Below are 17039 nucleotides of genomic sequence, written 5' to 3' on the forward strand. Positions count from 1 at the left end.
ACACATTCCACTTCAAATGACATGAAATACTGTACAATAACCCCCATTGTAAGATATTATATCCACCTCTTCTGTAACGCGCACATTCTCCCCTCTCACCTCTTCAGACATTTCTACATTAATATCCCCTCCATCTAATTTAGCGTCAATTTGTGCAGACACAGTATTTTCTCAACCCAAACAAAAGGCTTGTGTCCCAGTGTGGCGCAGGGCGTGGAGCAGAGTGATGTTATCGAGGTCACTGTGATCTAATCAGGTGTGAATGAAAGTGCTTGGCAGCACTCCCGGGCCCAGCCTGTCGTCATCACTGGGTAGAGAGGGGGAGAGAGGGAGGAGAGAGGGAGAGAGAGGGAAAGACACACAAAGGGAGGAGTGTGGGGCTGCATCCAGCTAGTGCATCTCAGGGAGACATGTAGATGTCAGGCTCTGTGGGACACTAGGGGTTTAGCCGGCCTCTACTGGGTGGCGAAGAGAGAAATCGCCATCCTTGGCAAGCGAGACTAGACAAAAGCCGAGGAGACTCAAATGAATCCGTTTCAAACTATTATGAGATCAGAATTGTTCTTGTATGTATCGTCAATGATGCTAAATATATTTTATACATGTTTTTATTCAAACAGTTGGGTAAGACATTTTAGTTGATATTCTTCATCGTATACTCCAAGGTGTGTCATTTAAAAAAAAAATACTGACTATATTTCGATGATAAAACTACTGGTGAGCAGATTCCTTCCTTTCACAAATACTAAACATCACCCCACTTCTCCCCTCCTCTCTGCATAGGCTGCTCTGGTTGGCAGAGTAGCTGAACTCTCAGGATCCTTTTTCAGAGCCAGTCTGTCACCCAAACACAGGCCCCACCCACACCAGTAGCCATTCAATAGAGAGGGCTCTACTTTCAATGGTCTGAACACTGCCCAATCACTGAGCCCTAGCCGCTGGCTCTCAAAGTCTCAGCCAATAACTGCTCTTCCTCTTTAACACATGACTAAATGTGCTCCTGTCCATCAACTGGTTCATATATAGTTCATGCAATTAAATGTGGAGCAGTTTAATAACTTGCGTAGCCAAGCTCCTTTGTGTGTATGTGCATGCATGTTTGTATGCGTCTCTCTCTCTCTCTCTGTGTGTGTGTGTGTGTGTGTGTGTGTGTGTGTGTGTGTGTGTGTGTGTGTGTATGTGTGAGAGAGGGAGAGAGAAACAGAGTGAGAGAGAGGGGTGAGACAGGGAGGAAAAACAGAGAGTTAGAGTGTGTGTAAAAGAGAGAGAGAAAGAGAAAGAGAGAGAGAGAGACAGATCGGGCAGGACATCAGAAGATCGGACAGACATAGTTTGTTAGCGTGTGTGAATGTGTTTGAGTGTGTGTGTTTGTGTGTGTGGGACAGAGGCAGGGAGAGAGGGAGAGAGAGAGAGAGAGAAGAACCCATTCCCCTCAGTTCCACACTAACTTTTCAACGTGTGCACTTGAGGGAAGTTAGCTGTTCGACCGGCTACGGAGGGTTTTTTTTCTTCCCTTTTCTCCCACCTATACACTTTTCCCCTTTCTGCAATAACATCGACGAGACAAGCAGAGAACTTCCAACTGAATAACTGTCTGCTATTATTTCAGTGAGTATCTATTCATTTACAATCTGTGTTTTGTAACAATTCCCCCCTGGCCACACTGTGCCAGTCGCTCTCCTCTGCATGATGTCTGAGTGGCTCTGAATAGAACACATTCTCCCCATTATACGCCTTATTAGCACAATCTTCTATGCTTTACTTCTATGCATTATTTCTGAACGAGGGCCTTATTATATGTGCTCACTGATGGCTTAGTTGAGTGTACTAGAACTGCAATTATGATTTCCACTTACCTATTGGTAGTATGACTGTTTCTAAAGAAGAGGATTGTGTAAGTGTTGGATTGTCTTAAAAAAAAAGGCATGTTTGTGTGTGGTTATTATAACGTGGGTGCATGCATTGGAGAGTATGCGTGCGAGGTACAGTTTGTCTTAAAGAGAGCATGTGCGCTTTAAACAGAGGGTCTGTGTGAAAGAGCGAGTTTGAGAGAGACTTTGTCCACCGCACACAATATGTCTGTGTGCGAGTGTAAGTATGTGCGCGTGCGCGTGTGTGTGAATGAATGCATCCCTGTGCGTTTCCCTGTATGTCTGCGTGTGTTTCATAACGCTGGTCCCTGGGAATGTTGGGTGCGCCCAGTAGCAGTAGTAGTTGTTTGACTGAGAGGAACTGTGGACAAAAGCGTCCAGCCCCATCCAGACCGCCGTGTCGGCCATTAGAGCAGTGAGAGATAGGCAGCCAGCTGCTGCTCAGGGTGCTGGAGGAGGGGATGCCTGGCCCGGGTTAGAGGTGACCATGCTTCACTTTTGACTGGCTTTTCAAAGAGTCTCTCTCTCTCTTTCCCCTCCCCTTGCTTTGACTCTAGTTGTACACAGAAAAAAAACATAGCTGCTGTGAAGTAGTAACGTGCTCAGAGGCTGAGAAGTAAAAAATGCAACGTAGGATGTCCAAGAAGGTTTATAAACAGCAGTGAAAGAGGAAGAGAGAGAGGAGTGTAATTATAAGAACGGCTGGTGTTTTTTTCCAGCGTCTTGTGTGTGTGTGTGTGTGGGGGGGGGGGGTCGGAGGAGTTGGAATGTATTGAGTGACAGGAAATACAGCCTGTCCCCAGCTATCTTGTTTGTCGTGTCTGCTTTGTCCAAAGCCCTTAATCCACTACAAAAGCTGTCTGAGAGAGGGACTAGTAACACCAAAAACATTGCCCAGATCCCATGAACAAACCGACATAGTGACAGAGAGAAGAACAGACATTAAAGAGGGATTATGACAAAACTTGAAAATACCACAACAAGTATTAAAAAAAAAACTACAATAATATACGGACACGTCATTGATGACACTAGAAAAGCAGCTTTAAAAACAAATAGCTGCACAGCTGTGGACTAAAGACAGACAGTCTTCCATAGGCATCGTTAAAAACAGCTATGGCTCTGGGGAGAATCAACAGAGAAAAAGTATTTGGTGTGCATATGTGTACCACATCCCCAGGACATAGGCCCAGTACAAGCAGTCCTTTGAGATGCCTTTACATGTAGAGTCTTGTTACTCTGATACACATCTGTGTTGCCACGATGGAAGTCTGGCAACAAGAAGTTACATTCAATATCCGTAACAATTAGAGGAATCAATGAAAGGCTATTGATCAATTGAAAGTATTCGCTTTAGTCCGAAACAGATTTTTAAAACTGCACATCTTAGGGTCAAAGCATTTGTGAATCACTCGTTATCACTTGTTGATCTTTGAGGCGGAGATAGGAGTGTGTTTGGGTGCAGGGTTTGAGAGCTTGTGCAACCTGTCCTCCGGCCCTGTAGCCTGCCCTGCGCTGGGACTGGACTTTGCATTTAGGCTGGATCTCTCAGGCCCCTTTACCTGGATTTGAATAGAAAACCAGACAGCAGTCACCACTCCCGCGCTGGACAATGAGGATTTTGTTAATGCTCAGCCGCAAGCCTGCTGACACAAAGCACATAGCCACATAGCCTAGCCTAGGCCAGCCCGGCCCAGGGCAGCATAGCACAGAGTGGAGTGGAACGGGCAGGCGGGGCGCCAGCAGGGGCGCCGGCAGGGGGGCAAGGGGGGGCAAGGGGGTTTGCGGGGGTGGGATTAGCAGACGTGGAATCAGGGTAGTGGGATGGGGGTTGAAATGGACAGGAAATTACTGGCTTTGATGAAGCAGTGGCAGATTCTCCAGAGCCTTTCCATAGCTGTAAAAAAGCAGTCTGAGCATAAAATGTCACCACACTTCAAGGCCTCATTGTCACCTCCGTCTGGCTATGACGGGGCTGTTAAGACCCCACAGACGTGCACTACAAACCTTTGCAAAAAGTCTCTCTCTCTCTCTCTCTCTCGCTCTCTCTCTCTCGCTAGTACAATCTCTGTCCCTAATGACCATGTTGGAATCCGGCACTCTACATCAGCACTCTGCATACAGTAGATATCTTACTGCAGCAACACCACAGAATATTTTAAAACCTGTAAGACCGTGGAGAAGGAGCCCAGATGATGAGATACATCTTAAGTGTGAAATCTGAATTTGGCATGCTTAAAGTGAACTTGCCTTGTTAAGCGTAACATATAAATTGGCATTCTAGTTTCCTGAACGGTCTCTTGTCATTGCTCTGTGCTCGATCGGAGATCACAGAAAGAAAGGAGAGGATTCTCAACTTCCTAGTCCATTCCTACACGGTTTTGGTCTGTTTTAATGGTTCATGGGCTGTTTCACAAGGGATGGATCAGGTCTTGATTATTTCCTTTGAAGTTGAATCATTTTGTTGTTCCACTGAACATTTCTCATCGAAACATCTGATATCATCAGAAAACATAAATCAGGAAACATAAATCTTTGTAAAATGGAAACGCTGTCCGTCACAAACTGAGGCTCCATCCTCCATTCCCCTCCACAGCTATGCTGAACCAGGGAGCAGAGAGAGTAATGTGTGCTCAGTGAATATCAGGGTCGATTAAGAGTCCCTTCTGGCTGTGTTAGAGCAGATTAGACAGCGGCAGCAGATACAGGCCGCAGGCTGGTCATCTGCCTCTCTGACCCACATTGCTCTGATGTGCACGTCTCTTCCCATTACACTGACAATCAGACGTCACATTACATCAGCTGAGAGGCCGGGGAGCCGCTATCTGCATGCAATGCATACCCTCCCCACAGGCTCTTCTCCTAATAACCGAGCACGGTCACATCACCACCATCCTCCTGGCATCCATCGCCTGGTTTAAGGTAATGCTATTCAACTATCACCCTAATGCAACACTCACTGAGGTCAAGTCCCTATATCAAACCAGAACTGTTCTATTCCCTGTGTACGGGTAAGCCTATAACATGTATTTCCAAGCCCTCCATCAGTTTGCAGCTGGCTGACAGACCAGGTCTGTTTGCAGGCCAGCCGGCCGAGCCGGGATATAATTGGCAGCTGTGGAGTGAAAAGCAGGCTCAGCAACAGATAAGGGCTGTGGGGAAAGCTCTAGAATCAGCATGGCTTAGCAGATGATAAATGATGTGTTCACAGAAGTATGCTGTCAGTGCTTTGAGGGAGATGGAGAGAGAGAGAGAGCGAGAACGATAGAGTGAGAAAGGGAGAGAACGATAGAAAACGTGGGAATAGAAAGAAACATTACGGATGTTTTTGCTGTAATTTAAAATGGAAAAACACAACAATGCTGTCTACCAGGTCAGCGAGAAGGAAATAAAATTCTAAGCTGTGCCAACACACCAGCTAATACAATCTTCTGCCTGTCAGCTTACCTACTTTAATCCAGAAAGGTTTAACGCCTCTTAGAAATCTGAAAGGAGACATGAATTCAGCTGAGATTTCTTCATGCAGCTAGAGGAAGGAACTGCCTGGAAGGGGGGTTAAGACTCTATACAACTAACTAACTCTCTGGATCAATGCTTTCAACTCTGCTCCACTGACTGGGTACGCCACAGCAGATAGCTACATGTACTTTGAGCCAATAGGAAAGCATGGAGGTTTATTAACAGCACAGGACATTGTTGTAGGAGTTGTAATGTGTTGTAATGTGCTACTTTAGTGAAATCAAATCAGCACTATTATGAGTGACACTGATTGAGCGTTGGCTTGCCAAATGGTATGCCAATACCTGACCATGCCCAAACTCTGCTATGCATACATTGAATGGGAAAGACTAAGTAGTCAGGACAGAGTGTACTTTGTGAAGAGGCGGGGGCCTCACTGTCATCAGTGTGCTGCTGGCCCCGAGGCTCACGCTGTGACGCAGAGGCAGACTCCTGAGGAATAGAGATGCTCAGCTCTCTGAGTGGTCCTTTACACTGATGGATGGGCACGGGTTTGTCCTCTTGAGTTTTACTTAGGTGTCCGTCTGCTAGAGGAAGATCAGAAGAGAAGATGCCACGGCCCACACATGAACTACTGACATGCAGAGAAGACAAAAGAGTTCCTGGCAAAATCCACGGCCATCCTGCTCGTGCCTTATGTGGAATTCTACTGAGAACAAGGGTTGACTAGGCGTGTCAATACCTGCCATAAGGCAGCACAGCTCCGGGACAAATGAAAGTTCCATCTATATTCAGGTCATTCGCATGCTGGCTCAGCCCACTGGCTCCTAGTGATAACGTAAATATGAAATCAGCACTGCTTCGTCGTGCGGTGCCTCTCCTCCCTGCCCCTCCGTGCTATTTTAAATCTCACTGTGTGAGACATCCCTCCTTCGCGCCCCCAGCAAGGGGGGTTGAGAGGCAGGCGGGAGAAGAGGAGGGAGGAGGAGAGTATAGAGGGAGGGGAAGCTGCATGCCTTATTTATTGTGATCCAGAGTGCAGTGAGTGCAAACAGTCGTCAGAGGAGAAATGCTAACCCTCTGGGCTTGGAGATGATGCCATGACTGCACTGCGTCTACACAACAGATTAAAGCAGGGATTATGTGCCATAAACAAATGTTGTGTAACTTTTTGTTGCGGTCAACCTTGAGGGGGAAATAAATGTGTTAAAAAAAAGATGTGGGTTATGCGTTCTTTAACGACATAACTAAAGCATCTTCAACTGGACTGTACAGCCGTACTACAGCTCTGATAACAATGCATAATAGGACCACATTTGTGGATTTGGTCTGAGAACTGTGACAAAGCCAGTGTTTAGGGGGGCCAGTGGACCTAACCAATGAAAAAATGCTCCTTGAGGCAGACGTGACAGCAGAGAAATGTCACAGCTAAATCCAGTAGACACCCACAAAGGGCTCCATCCCTTTTTCTGTTAGCAATCTTCAAAACTGCTCATGAAAGAGCTTATAACATATTCATCAGCTTGATTAAACCGAGCCAGTGCCGCTTCAGATCTGAGAGACGACGACATCATATTCTTCTCAGGATCGCTCTAGCAGAACCAGGCTGAGGTGACAGGACCTATCCACTGTGGGGTCAAAAGTGAACAGATGACATGAGATGGCAGACCGAGGGAGTGATCTCCCTTCATCAGTAGAGAGAGAGAGAGAGATGTTGTCCAATCCCAACACATTTTACAACTGGTTTTACACAAACAAGCATTCCAGTCTGAGAGTGTGACAAGGGAGAACGATTACCAGATGCAGTGGATGTGTGAGGCGATAGATATTGAACCGTATAACAAACAGCCCAGACTAAGGACTGAGGGGAGTGATGTAGTGTTTAGTACTATTCTATAACACTACAACACTCCCTCTGTACATACTTATTTGTCTTCTTACACAGATAGCCTCTTCCCTTTGTGTGAAGGAAGAGGCTAACTGTGATCGCATGGAGGGTTAGATTGCGCTGCCTGAGAGCATCGAAGGTTAACTCTGAGTGCTTTTTCGCATTAAAGAGAAAAAATGGCTCTGGCTGGCGGGCTGAGAGTTGGAAATTAAACACCCGGAGCCTTGGCAGAGTCAGAGGTGGCACGTGGAGAGTTCTGGAGGCTTGGCGTGGCGAACTGAGGCTTGGCGCTCTGCCTGGGAGAGATCTCAGAGTAGTAGTCCCTCAGCGCTGGGGAACCCAGGGGTGGTCCTTTCTTCCACCTGAGCCTCTGAATATCATACCATATCATATAATACTACACCCTGCCGCTACAACTATGCATACCATAGCAGCTAGACATCAACTATTATTCCACTATAACGTGAGACTTAATATGATACTACCCCACTGCAACACTAAATCTAATACAAAATGAGTTCATTTAGAAGAGAGATTTGCAATTCTGCCAGTTAATAATTTGTCAGATCTTACTTGTTCTCACATGTTCTGACTGACATGGCAATTAAGGCATATTTGTTGGATTTGATTGCGTTTTCTATCAAAATTCAGACCACTCCGTGAAGTGATTAAATGTGTCTGCAGCCGTTTCCTGCAGTCAAATGACCTAGTGGCCTCATGGGTTGAATGCTATTAATATTTTTTATAATTTCATAATTAATAAAAATAAATAAAATACTGACAAATCTGGTGTTTCTATATGTCAAACAGTTTTGTTCCATTTCAGTCTTATGTGTAATATTGGGATGCAAACTCAAAATGGAATACATTTCAACTCTATATCTGACATGGTACAGGAGTCTTCTTTTCTTTTAAGCCCATAAACATGAGTGTGAGGTATATACTTTTGTTTTAAAGTAGACTTGTTCAAGACCACCAAGAAACACTCTATGTGACCCTGACTTAGCCCACTGCAGTTAAAGGTTAAGAAGCTATGAGATTAAATGACAGCGCCCCAGGTCGTTGTGTAATGCTGACGGACAGTCAGACACGTAGTGTGATGTGTACGTCAGGGCATGTCTCAAGCCTGAAGAAACTCGGTAGAGTATTTTTAGAACCGGCATGTAGAAAGTGTCAGGTTAAGAGCGCGTACGGCATGTGACAGAATGCTTTCAACGCATTCCCACTGTCAGAACAACATGGCCGCGGAATATTGAAATATATACGCGTTTATATGCAGTCTCCTCATGTCTACTGTACATTGTATTAGATCAAATGTTCATAAGACAGATTGTCTGACCTGGTTTCTTAGTGTCAGATAGGTAACGTTAGAATCCAGGATCCTGTTGATGGACTTGAGCACCATTACATCAGCCAGTCAGAGTACACTGTGTGCTCTCATTTCTGACCTCTAGAATGTGCTGATGCCGCAGGGTTCAAGTGGGTTCAGTGGCAGTGTTAAAGTAAATCCAGTTCACTCTGTGGCCCTACTTCTCTCACTGCACAGGGTTTCAACTGGTTCAGTATCGGTAACTCAATCAAACACTCAAACGGTCCCGAAGTCTTAGTTTGAATTTCACAGCTTGCTCCCTAATGCAAAGTTGAGGGAAAATTACAGATTGTTTCAATGATATCAGCCTGGGCGGTCTTAGACAGAACTATTTCATAAGGAAGTACAGCATGTGTGGATTTGAGTCAGACTGCCAATGTGTTCTGCATGCAAACAGGATAAAAGTTCAGTCAAATGAAAAGAGGGGAAAAGGAAAGAGATATTCCAGAATGAAAAGCCCTTGTGTCTTGGGGCAGACAGCTAAATTATACAAGTGCCAAGGAAGGTAGGGAACACAGCCAACCCAACGCCAGACTCATTTTGGGAATCTCTGACCAGGCTGAAAAACAATCACTGCTTACCTTGAAACTGAGGGAACACTGAGGACAGACATAAGAGAAGAATGCTTTTCCAACCATTTTTTGTTACGTCCTCTGTAATCAGCTAACTTGCAACTGATATTAACGCTCATGGAATATATGAAATTAGAAACATGTGAGAGACATGACAACAGAATACTGCAGTAAAGGCATAGTGATGCCTCAGTGAACTGTGTCAGAATGCAAAAGGACCTGAACAGTCTATTATTTCATGGGTCTCGTAAAGCAGCCTAAAGGTGTAGAGACAAAGCTAACGCAGCAAACCGAGGTCTGGAGAACCAATCAATTATATCATTATTTCATGTTTGATGGAACTAACAGAGTCAGGAAGCCTGTAATCCACTTCTCTATACGAGACACATTCTAAAACCCTCAACAAATCTAATTAGTTGCATTATATTCCAGAATATTTGAACCAGGCTTTTGTATTCCCCACCCATCCTAAATGCCAGATTTGTGTGCCAAAGATGACAAAAAAGAACAAAAGCAAGAGAAGTGTCTCAAATCCCTGCCGCATGTTACACAGTTAAGAGGAGCAGCCGAATGGGAAGTGTGCATGAATAAAACATGACTGCATGAGTTTCCAACCTCAAAGAGGCTGAAACAGGAAGATGCTGTGTTCCCCGTGCAGTATAGAGCTGGGGTTCAGAGCAGGGTAAAGGGAACAGCCGTCAAACTACTAACAATGCTACAGTGCAATGGTTTATGCTGTAGGGGGGATCTCTACAACACGCGCTTAGCTAACCATCACAACATGCTTCCATTTCTCCAAGCCATTTTTGGAGGATTGATTGACGTGCCGTTTTGGATTTTATATTCAGGCTCTTTCCTTTTCCTTTGTCTGTTTTCCCCACAGCACAGGTGACTGGGATGTGTAGCGTGTGTGAGGAGGAGATGGAATATGCTGGGGGAGAAAGAGGCACTGCTCTGGGCTAGGTAAGGTAAGAGTCTTGTTAGCAGTCACAAGTTTCATCGCAGCAGCAGCAGAAGAGGAAGATGACTAGGGTATTCACCACAGCTGCAGGAATGACTATTTCGGGAAACCCAACATCATGACTCTCCTCTCCTCCCCTGCTGGCACCTCATCAAAATCTATTAGCAACTCAACAACAGCATGGGTGGTAACAAACTGGGCATCTACATTGAACATGCTGGCCAAGAGAAATGAGTGGCCTCCTATATCTGCTGGCCTGGAAGCAGCAGCCTATATTATGTGGTGTAGTGGTTGCTCAACAAAGGCGAGTGGTTGCTGATCTAGGGACATGAGTGTGACAACTAAAGGACAAGACATTTCTCCTGGTGCCCTCAGTAAACATTCAACGCTGTCGGTGAGTTTGAGCATCTGTCCAAAACCATCGACCGTTAAATGTACCCTGAGGGCCACCTTTAAAGAGACACTCGGCAAGAAGAGAGGGATGAAGACAGACACTTCCTGTAAATCTCCTGGTTTTACATCATCTTCTGTTACTTCCCATACTGGACTTAGTTAAGAGGTCCACCTCTTAATGCTGCAATAAACATTCATTGCTGTCGGTGGGTTTACATGAGAACAGCTCACTGATCAATGAATGCAGACTGCGGTACAAACACCCCGAGTGATGGGATAGGAGAACAGATAACATGGAAACATACAGCCAGCACTAATGTTCTATGTTCTACTGTAGACTCTACTGTACTATCCAGGAGTAAAAACAACATTGCAAAGATACAATTGTAATTATACTTACCATGTACAGTGCCTTGCAAAAGTATTCAGACCCCTTGGATTTCTTTAAAAAAAAAAACGTTTATTACAAAGTGGAATTGAAATTGATTTAATTGTCATTTTTTTGGTCAACAATTTACACAAACTACAGTGTAATGTCAAAGTGAAATAAAAATTCAAAAAAATGTTTTAAGAATAATACATTTTAATGTCTTGCCATAGATTTTCAAGTAAAATCAAAACTGTAACTTGGCCACTCAGGAACATTCACTGTATTCTTAGTAAGCAACTCCAGTGTAGATTTGGCCTTGTGTTGCAGATTATTGTCTTGCTGAAAGGTGAATTCATCTCTAAGTCTGGTGGAAAGCAGACTGAAGAAGGTTTTCCTCTAGGATTTTGCCTGTGCTTAGCTCCCTCCCAATTATTTTAATCCTGAAAAACTCTTTGCCGATGTCAAGCATACCCATACCATGATGCAGCCACCACCATGCTTGAAAATAAGGAGGCAGTTACTCAGTGATGTGTTATGTTGGATTTGCCCCAAACATAAGGCTTTTCAATTAGGCCAAAAAGTATATTTCTTTGCTGTGTTTTTTGTTGTTGCAGTATTACTTTAGTGCCTTGTTGCATACAGGATGGAATATTTTTATTCTGAATATTTGTATTCTTCTTTTCACTCTGTCATTTAGGTCATTATTGTGGAGTCACTACAACGTTGTTGATCCATCCTCAGTTTTCTCCTATCAAAGCCATTGAACTCTGTAGCTGTTTTAAAATCCCCAATGGCCTACTGGTAACATCCATGAGCAGTTTCCTTCCTGTCCTGCAGCTCAGTTAAGAAGGACGACTGTATCTTTGATGTGTCTGGGTGGTTTAATACATCAAACACAGCATAATTATTAAATTGACCATGCTTAAAGAGATATTCAATGTCTGATTTGTTATTGTAACCCATCTACCAATCACTGCCCTTTGAGGCTTTCGAAAAGCTCCCTGGTCTTTGTAGTTGAATCTGTGATACTTGACTGAGGGACCTTAAATAAACTCAGCAAAAAAAGAAACATCACTTTTTCAGGACCCTGTCTTTCAAAGATAATTCGTAAAAATCTAAATAACTTCACAGATCTTCATTGTAAAGGGTTTAAACACTGTTTCCCATGCTTGTTCAATGAACCATAAACAATGAATGAACATGCACCTGTGGAACTGTCGTTAAGACACTAACAGCTTACAGACAGACGGTAGGCAATTAAGGTCACAGTTATGAAAACTTGGGACACTAAAGAGGCCTTTCTACTGACTCTGAAAAACACCAAAAGAAAGATGCCCAGGGTCCCTGCTCATCTGCGTGAACGTGCCTTAGGCATGCTGTAAGGAGGCATGAGGACTGCAGATGTGGCCAGGGCAATAAATTGCAATGTCCGTACTGTGAGACACCGAAGACAGCACTACAGGGAGACAGGACAGACAGCTGATCGTCCTCGCAGTGGCAAACCACGTGTAACAACACCTGCACAGGATCGGTACATCCGAACATCACACTTGCGGGACAGGTACAGGATGGCAACAACAACTGCCCGAGTTATGCCAGGAACGCACAATCCCTCCATCAGTGCTCAGACTGTCCGCAATAGGCTGAGAGAGCCTGGACTGAGGGCTTGTAGGCCTGTTGTAAGGCAGGTCCTCACCAGACATCACCGGCAACAACGGGCACAAACCCACCATCGCTGGACCAGACAGGACTGGCAAAAAGTGCTCTTCACTGACTAGTTGCGGTTTTGTCTCACCAGGGGTGATGGTTGGATTCGCGTTTATCTCAATCCCATTGAGCACGTCTGGGACCTGTTGGATCGGAGGGTGAGGGCTAGGGCCATTCCCCCCAAAAATGTCCAGGAACTGCAGGTACCTTGGTGGAAGAGTGGGGTAACACTCATCAAGAACTGGGAAATCTGGTGCAGTCCATGAGGGAGGACATGCACTGCAGTACTTAATGATTAATCAGCCGATTTTTTATATATATATATATATATTTGTAATAATGACAATTACATCAATACTGAATGAACAATGAACACTTTTATTTTAACTTAATATAATACATCAATGAAATCAATTTATTCTCAAATAAATAATGAAACATGTTCAATTTGGTTTAAATAATGCAAAAACAAAGTGTTGGAGAAGAAAGTAAAAGTGCAATATGTGCCATGTAAAAAAGCTAACATTTAAGTTCCTTGCTCAGAACATGAGAACATATGAAAGCTGGTGGTTTCTTTTAACATGAGTCTTCAATATTTCCAGGTAAGAAGTTTTAGGTTGTAGTTATTATAGGACTATTTCTCTCTATACCATTTGTATTTCATATACCTTTGACTATTGGATGTTTTAATAGGTACTTTCGTTTTGCCAGCCTAATCTCGGGAGTTGATATGCTTGAAGTCATAAACAGCGCAATGCTTGAAGCATTGCGAAGAGCTGCTGGCAAACGCAGTAAAGTGCTGTTTGAATGAATGCTTACGAGCCTGCTGCTGCCTACCACCGCTCAGTCAGACTGCTCTATCAAATCATAGACTTAACTATAATATAACACACAGAAATACAAGCCTTAGGTCATTAATATGGTCAAATCCGGAAACTATCATTTCGAAAACAAAATGTTTATTCTTTCAGTGGAATACGGAACCGTTCCGTATTTTATCTAACGGGTGGCATCCATAAGTCTAAGTATTCCTGTTACATTGCACAACCTTCAATGTTATGTCATAATTACGTAAAATTCTGGCAAATTAGTTCGCAACGAGCCAGGCGGCCCAAACTGTTGCATATACCCTGACTCTGCGTGCAATGAACGCAAGAGAAGTAACACAATTTCCCTAGTTTAATATTGCCTGTTAACCTGGATTTCTTTGAACTAAATATGCAGGTTTAAAAATATAAACCTCTGTGTATTGATTTTAAGAAAGGCATTGATGTTTATGGTTAGGTACATTCGTGCAACGATTGTGCTTTTTTCACAAATGCGCTTTTGTTAAATCATCCCCCGTTTGGCGAAGTCGGCTGTCTTTGTTAGGCAGAAATAGTCTTCACAGTTCGCAACGAGCCAGGAGGCCCAAACTGCTGCATATACCCTGACTCTGTTGCACAGAACGCAAGAGAAGTGACACAATTTCCCTAGTTAAAAGAAATTCATGTTAGCAGGCAATATTAACTAAATATGCAGGTTTAAAAATATATACTTGTGTTTTGATTTTAAGAAAGGCATTGATGTTTATGGTTAGGTACACATTGGTGCAACGGCAGTGCATTTTTCGCGAATGCGCTTGTTAAATCACCCGTTTGGCGAAGTAGGCTATGATTTAATGATAAATTAACAGGCACCACATCGATTATATGCAACGCAGGACAAGCTAGATAAACTAGTAATATCATCAACCATGTGTAGTTAACTAGTGATTATGTTAAGATTGATTGTTTTTTATAAGATACGTTTAATGCTAGCTAGCACCGTACCTTGGCTCCTTGCTGCACTCGCATAACAGGTAGTCAGCCTGCCACGTAGTCTCCTCATGGAGTGCAATGTGGTCGGCCATGATCGGTGTCCAAAAATGCCGATTACCGATTGTTATGAAGACTTGAAATCGGCCCTAATTAATCGACCTCTGCCAGATACTGACTGTTACTTTTGATTTTGACCCCCCCTTTGTTCAGGGACACATTATTCAATTTCTGTTAGTCACATGTCTGTGGAACTTGTTCAGTTTATTTCTCAGTTGTTGAATCTTGTCATGTTCATACAAATATTTGCTGAAAGTTTGCTGAAAAGTTTGCTGAAAATAAACACAGTTGACAGTGAGAGGACGTCTTTTTTTGCTGAGTTTATGTTGTATGTATGTGGGACAGAGGATGGGTATGTCAACCACTATTATTTCACACATACTGAGTCAATGTAACTTACTATGTGATTTGTTAAGCCACATTTTACTCCTCAACTAATTTAGGGGCTGAATACTTATGCAACGACTATATTTTAGTTATGAATTTTTTATCTATCTATCTATCTATCTATATATATATATATATATATATCTATATATATATATATATATATATATATCTTTCACTTTGACATAAATTATTTTGTGTAGATCGTTGACAAAAAATGACAATTAAATTCATTTTAATCCCACTTTCTAACACAATAAAATGTGAAGAAATCCAAGGGGTCTGAATACTTTTGCAAGGCAATGTAATTCCATTTCCCTGGGTTGTTATGGTAGATCATGTGTTTTGGCGAAGTGACTCATAATCTTCTCATCATAAGATCAGTGCACGTTTTACCGTACTTTTATTTCAGAATGATTTCCCCTTCTGTAACGGGAAGCTGAGGACAGCGACACCCTATGTCACAGGATTAACTGTTTAGTGGACCTCTCAGTTCCTTTTTTTATGTACCCTTTATTTAGTTGCTTTGAAATAAAGAATCTCCTTTTTCAGAGGAGACCTGTGGTCAAGAAGAGAGCTCCAGAATTGGAAGGCCGGCTGAAGCACTCACCAAACAGCTGGGAGTGTTCACGCTTTCATTATGCCAAAACAAAAGACCCTGAAATAAAGTTTCAACTCAGCAGATGTGGCAACAACAATCACAGGGGTGGAACAGAGCAACACGTTTTCACACATTTTTCAGTTTCGGTTCAAGTTGACCTTAAATAAAAAGTGAAACAATCAGCATGCTTGATTTTTGGAAAGTTAATTTGGCCTTTTCTATAATTGGAGGAGATAAAGACATATGGAAATAATCTGTCAGTAATTGCCCTGTAAGGTTATGTTAACATGCTGGGAAATCTCCAACACATTGACGTTTTTCAGCCAGGCCAGACCCAATGCATGTTTTATAATTTTTTTACAGTGGGAAAGAGTCTGAGGGAACAATGAAAACCAGCCTGGGTTTCCCGTCTCTAAACTAGCTTCTTAAAAACACACAGCACACCAGTATTGCAACTACAGTAGATTCTTTCACTCTGTCCACCTTTATTTTAAATCTTTTGTAATGTAACTTTATTTTAACAGGCAGGTCAATTAAGAACAAATTCTTATTTCCAATCATGGCCGGTCATATACCCTACTAAGGGTATAGAAAATGATTTATTGAAACTAAAATGCCTCTCACTGTTTTAAAACATGAGGATACACATTTCACACAACAATTACAGCAAATGCACTGTCATTACAACAACACTCCCAGATTTCTCTGGGACGGTAAGTCCTTGGAGGCTGGTGTACTGCAAAGAGACTCTCTACTCAGAAGGGGCTGTTTGTGACATACATTAGTCACCCACACAAAGACCTGCATGTTTATCCCGCTGAAGCTGGGCTTTGTCATCACACACAGTGAAGTTATAGGGACTGACACCGGGAACAGCTTGGCCCACTTCTGGGTGACCTTGAAACACTCTGAAGGCTTGAACCCGAGTTTTACGCCAAGGAAAGTTACATCAAGCAGAGGCTAAACGAAACAGGGAATGAATCAAATCTGGGATGATCATAAATTATTAAAGGTGAAAATGAAGAGATGGGACAGCACTTAGATGCTTCACAAATACACCAAGACTGCTGAATAGCCTTGCAGTTAAGAGCATTGGGCCAGTAACCGAAAGGTTGCTGGTTTGAATTCCTGAGCCAACTATGTGAAAAATCTGCCGATGTGCCCTTGAACAAGGCACTTAACCCTAATTGCTCCTGTAAATCGCTCTGGTTAAGAGTATCTGCTAAATGACTCAAATGTAAAATGGCTGACACAAGCATTGACAAAGAAACATTATTTCAATTACGATGCACTTGTAAGACAACTTTAATAGAACATGAATATGTTTTGAAGATAACATGTGATCACTGTGTCAGAGTAGAAATAGACCATTGACAATCAAATGCAACAACAACAAAAAAAACACAAAAGCAAAGAAAGTCAAATTCCCAGAGGTACATTTTATACGTTCACTTACTCTTTCAGTCTCTTTTCAGCAAACACAAATTTCAAATCTCAAAATCCACTGCTCAAGCATCTGTCCTTCCTCACTGTATATCAACTCCATTTCATGCAGGGATGTAATTCAAATGAATAAAGGAATGAATCTGAAACAACAGTAAGGGC

General features: G+C 42.9%; 1 protein-coding gene and 1 long non-coding RNA gene across 4 annotated transcripts in view; one reads left to right on the forward strand and one right to left on the reverse strand.

The window, feature by feature from the left end:
• Positions 1-17039, reverse strand: part of LOC106579986 (nuclear receptor subfamily 6 group A member 1-A) — a 105525-nt gene that overhangs the window by 63979 nt on the left and 24507 nt on the right. The gene's annotated exons all lie outside the window — the stretch shown is intronic.
• LOC106579987 (uncharacterized) lies at positions 1045-15616 on the forward strand. 3 transcript variants are annotated; one of them, XR_001322780.3, is made up of 3 exons: positions 1045-1608; positions 10043-10127; positions 15386-15616. It is a non-coding gene; the product is annotated as an uncharacterized LOC106579987 (long non-coding RNA). The 3 variants fall into 3 exon arrangements; XR_006760875.2 differs by lacking the exon at positions 15386-15616 and adding an exon at positions 11581-14744; XR_001322779.3 differs by having other exon boundaries at positions 1046-1608; positions 10043-10122.

This window comes from Salmo salar, chromosome 20 (genome assembly GCF_965601325.2).
Source record: "Salmo salar chromosome 20, fSalSal1, whole genome shotgun sequence".
Classification (NCBI taxonomy): Eukaryota; Metazoa; Chordata; class Actinopteri; order Salmoniformes; family Salmonidae; genus Salmo; species Salmo salar.